General features: G+C 46.5%; 1 long non-coding RNA gene across 1 annotated transcript; it reads right to left on the reverse strand.

Annotated features, from left to right (window-relative positions):
• Positions 1 to 612: 612 nt before the first annotated feature.
• On the reverse strand, positions 613 to 6,903 carry LOC128324968 (uncharacterized). Its single transcript, XR_008307189.1, has 3 exons — positions 6,783 to 6,903; positions 6,111 to 6,147; positions 613 to 2,119 (listed from the first exon to the last, which is right to left on the reverse strand). It is a non-coding gene; the product is annotated as an uncharacterized LOC128324968 (long non-coding RNA).
• Between the last annotated feature and the right edge of the window lie 3,516 nt (positions 6,904 to 10,419).

Below are 10,419 nucleotides of genomic sequence, written 5' to 3' on the forward strand. Positions count from 1 at the left end.
GGCTCCAAGCAGTACATTGCCAATATACATTCTGAACTTGTGTTTCCTATATCAGGATGAATATTTCCCCATGTATACCCATTTAAGAGGACACATGTTTTAGTTTGACCTGCTCTGGCGCAATTCTAAGTAAAGGCTGAGTTGCCCGTATTTGTGTCTACACTATTCTGTTCAAGCTACTGATGACAAGGGCTCTTAGGCACAGCTCACCAGAGAATTCCCTGCCGAAATGAATGAGAGCTCTGCAAGCTCACTAAGTGGAGAGAGATTTCATAACTGACAATTATTTCATTTCTAAAACTATATGCTGCAATACTAACCCTGCAAGCTCTTGAAGCAGTTTACAGACTTTAATACAATACAAATATAACTGAGTTCTGTAATGTGTGCAGCCCAATCTGCACTGTTTACTCAGAAGGGAGTCCCACTGAGTTCAATGGGCTTACTCTTAAGTAAGTGAACATAGAATTACATTGTAAGGCAGGGGTTCCTAACATGGTACTCTAGATGTTGCTGAGCTACAATTCCCATCACCCCCAGCTATAATTTATTATGACTGGGGATGATGGAAGCTGTAGTTCAGCAACATCTGGAGTACCACATGTTGGGAACACTGCTCCCTCTAAGAGGGATTTCCAGATGTTGTTGACTACCAGAATTCCCAGCTGCAATGGCTTTTGCTTGGGGATTATGGGAGTTGTAGTCAAAAACATCTGGGAATCTCTCTTAGAGGGAACACTGGTTGAGAACCCCTAGTCTAAGGCATAGATCTCTTAACAGAAGCAACTACTAGCTTTTGATGTTCTCAGAATCCAATTGCTTCAGTTGAAATCATCATGCAGCAAGTCATAGTAGCTCAGATTTAAAGTGTGCTTAGTGCCACAGACAGAGGGAAGTGGGAGGCATTACAAAAAGCACATTAGGAAGCAAGGCTGATTTAAACGCACGGACACATAACCCAGAGCATTCTTTATAAAATTAAGTAGAGGAGAAAATCCTCTTTTTGTTAGTTAAATAATTACATATATTTAAACTGACTGTGAAACGCTTTGAATAAAGCCATTGGAATATCTAAAGGTTTTATTTCTTCTTTGCTGTACAGGCACTTAAGACTTCCAACAAACTTTGCCATTCCCTTTCACTGGCAAGCTTTTCTTAATGTTTGATTTTAAAATGCCTTTCTTTAAAGCATTAGCTATCCATATGGATAAACACATGGAGTTCTATTACTGGTTTTGAAGCATGATGGCTGTGTGAGACCTCTGTCTTCCGGGGCATTGTAACTCTGAATACCAGTTCTAAGGAAACAACAGGAGGGACCTGCACACTGCTCTGCTATGGGCTTCTGGTTGGCCATTTTAGGAAACAGAATGCTGGACTTGATGGACCTTTGGTCTGATCCAGCAGGAAATTATGCAATTGATTATGAAGATCGGGACAGTTGTTTTGAATTAGTATATGGAGTTCACATCTCCTTCTCACCTCTCCACACCACTTCTCACTAACGAACAGCTTATCCTTTTCCCAAGTTCTGACATTCCCTGTCCCTCCCCAGTCAAAATGACTTTCCATTACAGTTGCTGCATGGATTCGGTTATTGACTCTTTATTTCCAGCATTACGAAATAGTGGAAAGAAAGTTTATGAATGTTCTGTCTTCTGTGACATCAAAGCAGTTCAGCCAGTGACTGAGCTAGAGCGTTTATAGGCAAGTGAGAGCTGACATTTAGCTTATCATATAACATTATTATAAGTTTATTATATAAGGTATAGCACTGTATGTCATTCACATAAAGAGGTGATGAAATTTAGAAAAAATTGCCACTTTCCATTGAATGCTGGCCACAATTAAAGGTAGCAGGCTAAGTATAGGATATGATAACTCTTACTGAGAATGTAACAAAAGAATTATATAATTGTTATGGGTCCTATATGGTATCATGCCTTGAACTGGAAGCAACTAGGCTAGAGCATGGCCAGAAATGCACTTTCCTTTCCTAGCGAATCACATTCTCATAATGTTCCTTCACACTTGTATCCTCATGGTCTCCATCAGTGCTGTCATACGTGGGAGGTTGGAAGACAAGAGTTGTATAATTGACATCATCTGACCCAGAATGCTGAAATATGGGGAAAACAAGCCAACATTCAAATCTTCAGAGGCATGATCAGTTCTGGCTCAAGAACAGCAGCATACAATCTCTGAATTCACTGTGCAAATACATAGCAAACTCTATGCCAATCTAACATATTATGGAAGAGCTGGTGTAGTTGATTGGATAAATACCAATATGTGAAGTCTCATGTTCCAGTTTCACATCAAACATTAAGTCACTAGATGGTCCTAACTATGCCTCCCCCCCCCACTCCGTATTACTCCCCTCCCATTTTAAGAAGAGTAATAATAATGGGCTACTTACAACTCTGTAAGGTTAGTGAGATAATGGCTGACATGCCCCTCAGCGTAATGTGGGAGCTTCAGAACTCCCATGCCACTGCAGGGTTCTAACACACATGCCCATGGGGCTGCACAAAAGGGCTGTTCCAATACAACTCACCTTGGCACAATCACAGGTTGCATGAGACTTGCTTTTTTAATGGTTCTTTTAAAACCTTTTGCTACTTATTGAGGGTGATCATATGCTTAAATAAGCCCATATGAACAAACAGTGGGTCTGTAAGAAAGGCTTATTACTTTCCCATAAACAATCTTCCAGTGGCTCTCACTGCTTGTTTTTCATGTCATTATGCACCTGGAATAATAGCAAAGGCATCGGACAGTGATCTCTATTGGCCCAAATACAAAAAACCAAGAACTATTATTCCAAGTGTATGCCTACAGCAGCTGTTTCCTCCATAATATGTCTTGGAGTATACCTGAAGAGCTAGTGCAGTCTGCACTCCTCATTAGGGCTCCACCTCACTTGTACAGAGATGTGGAGAAACAGTGGGCAGATTCACACCACTGTCAGTCAGTCTGGAAGTGGGGGAAATATCCAGGATATGCTGGGATGTGAGAGCACATGCTCCTGGTGGGTGTGACATCTAAACCCACACAAGTCCAGTTCCCATGCTCTCCACCCAACATCCTTCCGAGATTCTCCACCCAACTTCCAAGTCTTGAGTATGCAAGTTGGGAGAATGTTGTGTGGAGAATCTCAAGAACTAGACTTAGGCAGACTAGGAACATATGAAGTTGCCTTGTATTGAATCAGACCATTGGTCCATCTAGCTCAGTATTATCTACACAGACTGGCAGTGGCTTCTCCAACATTGCAGGCAGGAGTCTCTCTCAGCCTGTCTTGGAGATGCCAGGGAGGAAACTTGGAACCTTCTGCATGCAAACATGCAGATACTCTTCCCATCCCCTGAGGGGAATATCTTACAGTGCTCACACATGTCTTTTTCCATTCCAGTGCAAACCGGGATAGACCTACCCTGCTTAGCAAAGGGGGCAATTCATGCTTGCTACCACAAGACCAGCTCTCCTCATGCTTGCCAGGAGCACAGGTTCTCGCGTCCCAACATATCCCTGCATTTCCCCCACTTCCAGACCAGCTGGCGATTGTGTGAACCTGCCCAGACTGAGAAAATGACATTTCTCTCCTCGGAGGAACCTTGGAATTCTCTTTCCAATTTCACTTTGGAGAAATGTTTGTTCCAACCTTACAACATGAAGCTGCCTTATACTGTGCCAAATCTTTTGGCCCACCTAGTCTAGTACTGTTATACTCTAATTGGTAGAAAGAGAGCTTTCTCTGGCCTGCAAACGGATATCTATTTAACTATAAATGACTCAACCTGGAATCTGTCAATTCATCTGTTCAATTCATCAAAGCGCCGTCAATAGATGACAAGCCTTCTGCAAAGGTTCCCAACACAGGGGAAAATAGATTTTGATATGGGATACCTCATTAAAACGGTGTAAAGGCTGTGTCCACAATAGCTCTTTTGTTTCTGAGAGAAGGTGAGGTAAGCTTTTAAAATTATTTTGTTCTTCCTTATTGGTAAGTCCCTATGCTGTTTTTTCCACACATTTTAAAGAATCGCCTTACAATCAAAACCAATGCAAAACAACTCCTTAAAAAATACAACCACCAATTAGCCAATAGAAAGGCAGTTAAAATCAGACCACAATCCACAAATGAACATAGGAAGCTATCGAGTCAGACCATTAGTCCATCTGGCTCAGTACACTGACTGGTAGTGGCTCTCCATAATATCAGACAGGAGTCTTTCCCGGCCCTATCTGAAGAGGCCAGTGAATTAACCTTCTTCATCTTCTGCATGCAAAGCAGATGCTTTGCCATTGAGTTACAGCCACACCCGCTATGTTCTGTGCTCACATGTAGTCACCCATCCAAATGCAAATCAAGGTGAACCCTGCTTAGCAAAGGGCACAATTCATGCTCACTACTTTAGAGATGTGCATGGAACTGGTTATCCCAATTCGGCTCAAATCTACATCAGATTTGAGTTGCCCCAGGCGGCTCAGGCTTGATTGAGTCTGGCCAGCCCGGTCTGTCAGTTGGGAGGCCAGTGTGGTGGTTAGAGAAGCCCTCACAGCTGCCTCCCAAGTCTCTGCCACTGCAGCGGCTACCTTCGAAACTTCATTTTTAAAGGTTAGGAAACCTTTTGCCCATCCCCGCAGCCCGCATTAAAGTTTAAGGGAAGCCTTTTTAGCTTAGGGAATGCCTTGTACTTGAAAAGGGCAAACATAACCAGATTCCCCTTTACAAGTATCTCCCCAAGTTGGCCTGTGAGCTGGTTCTACGAACTGGGGAGGGGACAGTGCAATTCAAACTCGGATCGCCCTTTGGGGCAGGGGTGTAGCTATAATTGAACAAAAGGGTTCCAGCTCTTGGGGGCCCTCCAGCATCATCCCACCCTATTTTCTTCATTATCTACCTCAATCTGGGGTGGCCGCCAGAGAGAGGGATGAACACGGGCCCCCTCTCCCCTAGCTACACCCCTGCTTTGGGGAGCTGACCTGGTTCCACCTCAGAGTGCCCGAACTGGGCCAGCTCAAAGTCCTACACTATTGAAAGATCGGCTCTCCACTTCCAACTACACCCATGAGCAGAGTAACTACATACCTGCCAACATGTCCCTATTTCCCAAATCATTTTCCAATTCTAAGGCGTGCACATGTGCACACACACATACACACACACACACGTTTTTAACATGTTCACTCAATTAATTTTAGATCCTGCTTAGTTTGAAACAGGAAGGCCCCCCTCTGAATGCACCTGCGCACATACTGCCTTGACACTGCTGCCCAGAATAAAATTCATTCCTTATTTTAATTGGCTACTCATTTTCTAGAGAATAATCTGGAAGAGGAATCCTAATCAATGTCTCCATCTGTGATACAGGGTGCACCAGTCTGGAATATTCTATGCATATTCCAGTAGAGGAAAACAGCAGGTTTATGTTTCCCCGCTTCCTGTTTTCCCTCACTATTTCTCTTGGTACAAATGTGATGAGGTTTGCAAGGATCATCATTACTGTGTCTTGAAAAGGATACCTGTACTGATTCCCTGTAATAAAGAGTAAGACCCCCTTCTAAAACTGTCCTTTAATTTCTTCTAGCTGCCTCAGTCTATTTCCATTTCTTGTAATCCAAACAGCAATCTGCTATAAAAAGGGGTGGGGTGCCTGTTTAGATGTCACAAGGGATTTTTTAATGGGCAACTCATTTTTCGGAGAGTGGAATCCTAATCAATGCCTGATTCGCATTGATTAGGATTCGTAATAGAGTGTAAGACCCCTTCTAAAACTGTGTTTTAATTTCTTATAGCTGCCTCAATCTATTTCCATTTATTGCATCAAGGTATACAATAAAATCCCAATTACCTGAACTTTTATTATCCAAATCTCCTGACTCTTTGAACCCATTGTATGTTCACAATATACGATAATAACTGTACAACAATATATAATCAGCATTCTTGTTTCCCTTCATAATTTAGTATATACCTAATATACCTGATTCAAAATCCTACCAAAATGCACCAAAGTCACTAGGTCCTAGTTTTCTCATGGAAGATTATCATTACCATAGCAGTTTTCATTGCTGTGAGATGATGTTGAACGAAACTTCATTACCTGTCTGGTGCAAGAACGCTGTGAGATTTCTGAGCTGCTACCTATGAGCAAAGAATAAACATTATTTCCATAACAGTTTAGGAACATAAACAGAAAGAAGGAGATGAACTGAGGAATCTAGGTTTGAATGTGAAGCCATGGGTGGAATTTGACATTCATAGGGAGTGGATGGGGAAGTTTGGCTTGTAAATTGTGAAATGGGATTGACAGAGCTTCCCACGCAAGAGTGTGGAGTCGGGGAAGCAGAAGAAAAATCTCTCTAGGAGGAGTGTGGGGAAATGGCAGGGAGGGATGGCCCTAGGATTTTTGGCATTGTAGGCAAAGTATTACTTTGGTGCCCCCTGCCCCACTGGGCCACATTCAATAAAGAGAAAAATGAGAAGTGCATTTCCAACCTGCCTGTTCCTTTGATCTCACCAGGCTTCTCCATGTTTGGCCACCATGCTCACTGGGGCAAGCTGGCTGCTACCACCTGCTGGCTAACTGAGCAAGACTTCTAACTTTTAACTTTTAAAAGTGGTGATTCCCTTTATTTAGCAGGAGAAGAGCAACTGGCCCTATCCATCCCCAGCACAACATCTTTCCAGTGGCTGTTGCTGGCATCTATCTTATGTTTGTTTGTTTTTTAGATTGTGAGCCCTTTGGAGACAGGGAGCCATTTTATCTACCTACCTACCTATTTATTTATTGTAGGGGAAGAATGGCAGTTCAGTCCCCAAATAGCAGAGCAAAACCAGTTGGGGGACAAAGCAATTGTTCTTGAGACAGTCGTTTAGTAATTAAGAACGACAAGGATTTATTTAAAGAAAAAGTTACAAACAAATGTGAAAGAGCCTGCAGCTTATTTCAGCTGTAGCTCATGGCTGTAAAAAGAGACCAAAACGAACAGCCATCTCTGGAGATACAAAATGGAGACTAACACTGGAAGAACAAAGAGGGGAGGAGTCGAGCACTTTTATCCATGACTCTAACACACACACACACCCCAGTGGTCACTATGAGACATTGCAGCTGAGAGCTGATGCTGCCAGGGCCCTAGCTCCAACATATATATCTATGTAAACCGCTTTGGGAACTTTGGTTGAAATACTCCAAAGCAGCACTACCATCCCCTTCCCAGTTGAGCAAGCTCCTTGTCTGCTGTATTGCAAAGGCCTCCAGAGTGCCTCAGCTGTGTACAGCCAAACTGGCCCCTGGCCCCTTCTGAAGCAGGAAAAGAAGCAACCTAGCCAGCTGGACAACATCTGAATGTCAGATGCCCAAATGTCCAAATGCCCAAAGGGCGACCCCCCGCAGGGTGGCTGGGGTGGGGCCTGCCCAGGCTAGCCAAGAAGTGAGGAGGCCTGCACATGCCCAGTGGCCAGGAGCAGTGCATGCACACAGGGGGAGGGGGGATCTCCTCCTCCTCTGCATCTCTCAAGCCTTGAGCCACCTTGTACCTTGCCCCCCTCAGTGGCCTCCAGTCCTTCCACACCCACCCACCATGTGTCAGGCACTCTAGCCCCTGAAAGGGGGATTTGTGTGGGTCCCAGCACACAATTGCCTAGGTCACCTTTATGGACAGGCCGGCCCTGCTGGTAGGGAATCTGTGACTATCTAAACAAAGTTTGTTCTTGTCATAGGAAGTTGGAATTGAAGCTCAGGGTGATTCAGCAGAAAGGAAGACAGCTGGCAAGCAAGGGTGATAATTAGAAATGACAGGCCAGCCAGACTTGCAATGAGGAAGCTCTGCCTTGTTACTGGTGGTAACAAATAGACTATCCAGAACAGAGACATCAGAGCCAAAATGAGGTCTGGGGAGAGGAGAGGTATGTTGTGTCTGTCTCAGAGCTCCTGCTGACAACTTCAGGCATAGAGTAAGGGTGAAGCAAATCATCCTTCAAGAAAAGGAGAGTTCCAAATGAAGACACAATGCAATTCATAGCTAAACACATAAGTACACAAACATGCACTCCAATGTCTAAGGGAAATAGCAATTAGAGAGACAGAGGTAAAGGAATCACAGCATACAGAATGCTAAGATGGGGGAAGGCGAGGGGGCTATTCTCACGATCTGCAAAAATCGGGCTAGGAAAGCCTAGCCCAATTTTTGTAGATCGTGAGAACCACCGGGTTCGGCTGCGGGCCCGGTGGTTCTCGAGTGGGTAACCCGCTCCTGTAGCCCTCCCCATAGCCCCTGGTTGTGAGTAGCCGCAGTGTGGCTCCGTGCCGTGGCTACTCATGAGTAGAACCCTGGAGGAGAGGCGAAAAGCCAGATCCTGGCTCTGGGGGTCTCCCCAGTATGCCCTGCACACTCGCACAGGGCATACTGGGGCTTCTGGGGGCTGCACGGCCTCCCACTCCCCCCAGCCCCCGCCGGCTCTGTCATGGAGCCGGCAATCATGTGGGCAGCTGATCCAACAGCCCAGAGGTCCCTCACCGCTCACCGCCACAACCAGGTCTCACTGATCGTGAGTCCCGGTCCATGGATTAAGATACAAATGGAATTCTTACAAGAAAGGGATTTTGTAGCTCCTGTTAATCCGAAGACCTAAAGTAAAGTAAAGTTGTGCTGTTGAATCGGTGTTGACTCCTGGTACCCACAGAGCCATGTGGTTGTCTTTGGCAGAATACAGGAAGGGTTTACCATTGCTATCTCCCTCGCAGTATGAGATGCTGGGGGGAAGGAAGGGAACAGCTTGGGTGGGGCACTGACTGTGCTGTCTTTGCCTCTGCTCCACCTCTCCTCCAGGTGTGTTGGATCTCTTTTGGGCTGCTGCTGGGGCTCTGTTCCTAGATAGGGCAGGCTGGCCCAAGGGCGCAAGCCTCTTGGCACAAGCACAAGGGCGCTTGTCCTTGTGGCTCTCAGCCGTGGGGCGAGCTGCCTGGGGCCCAGAAGACCTTCCTTCCTGCTACCAAGAAGTCAGCAAGAGCTTGCATAAGTCTGGTTTTGGGTTTTTTATCAAGCCAAGAAGCTGTGGTTGGTTAGGCTGAGGAGATGTGTCTGGGAGAGCAGAAAAGCGGCGATGGAGTGGGGGCAGCAATATCATGGGTAGCGGGCAGAGGGAGGTATGGCTGTGGGAGCTGGGCAGGCTGTTACAGGGGGAAACGGTCCAGGCAAGTGAGGCCTGTTCCTTTTTCTGGCCCTTCTCCCAACCCTCTGACCCCAGGGAGCTCTGAGAACACTCGCTCAAGGATTAGGGTGCTGCTGCTGAAGGCCAGGACAGTCAATGCAAAAACTTCTCTCATCCATGATTTGATTGTGGATGAGCATGCTGACCTAGTATGTGTGATGGAGACCTGGTTGGATGAGCTGGGCGGGGTTGGTCTCTCTCAGCTCTGTCCTCCAGGTGTCCAGATCGTGCAACAGCCCCACCTCGAGGGTCAGGGAGGGGGCGTTGCAGTCATCTTTCGAGAGATCCTTCCCGTTTCCAGGTGCCCGGTCAGGCATTCTCAGAATTTCGAGTGTTTGTCCTTGAGGGTGGGCCTCCGAGATAGGCTGGGGATTCTGCTGGTGTACCGACCACCCCACTTCATTTCAGTTTCCCTACCTGAGCTGGCGGGGGTGGTCTCGGAGGTGGCCTTGGGTTCCCCCAGGCTTATTGTTTTGGGGGATTTCAATGTCCATGCTGAGGCCCCCCTAGTGGGTGCAGCTCAAGATTTCATGGCCTCCATGGCAACCACGGGCCTGTCTCAGTTGGTATCGGGCCCTACCCATGTGTCAGGACATATTCGATCTGGTTTTTGACGACCAGGAAATAAATGATCTGGAGGTGGGGGAATTTGAGACCACTCCCTTGTCATGGACAGATCATCATCTGGTGGGGTTTAGTTTGACTGCTCTGTCTGCCTTCTGCAGGGGTGGTGGACCAATTAGGACGGTCTGCCACCGGAGGCTTATGGATCCACTTGGATTCCAGACGGCCCTTGGGGAGTTTCCAGTGCCCAGAGCTGGTGATCCTGTCGAAGCCCTGGTTAATCTCTGGAATGGAGAGACGGCCTGGGCTGTTGACACGGTTGCTCCTAAATGCCCTCTCCGGCTTGGTGGAGCCCATTCTGCTCCTTGGTTTTCCTCGGAGCTTAGGGCGATGAAGCAACTCGGGCGATGGCTGGAACGACGCTGGAGGAAGAGTCGTCACGAATCCGACCGAACACGGGCTAGAGCCCATTTTAGGGGCTACTCCGTGGCGGTGGGGGTGGCGAAGAAATATTTTTCTCCGCCTCCATTGCATCTGCTCAGTGCAGACAAACAGCGCTGTTTCGTGTGGTAAAAGCATTGCTCCACATATCCCCCCAGGTAATGGGGGAGGAATTATCTACAGCTCACTGT

This window comes from Hemicordylus capensis, chromosome 4, assembly GCF_027244095.1.
Source record: "Hemicordylus capensis ecotype Gifberg chromosome 4, rHemCap1.1.pri, whole genome shotgun sequence".
Taxonomy (NCBI): Eukaryota; Metazoa; Chordata; class Lepidosauria; order Squamata; family Cordylidae; genus Hemicordylus; species Hemicordylus capensis.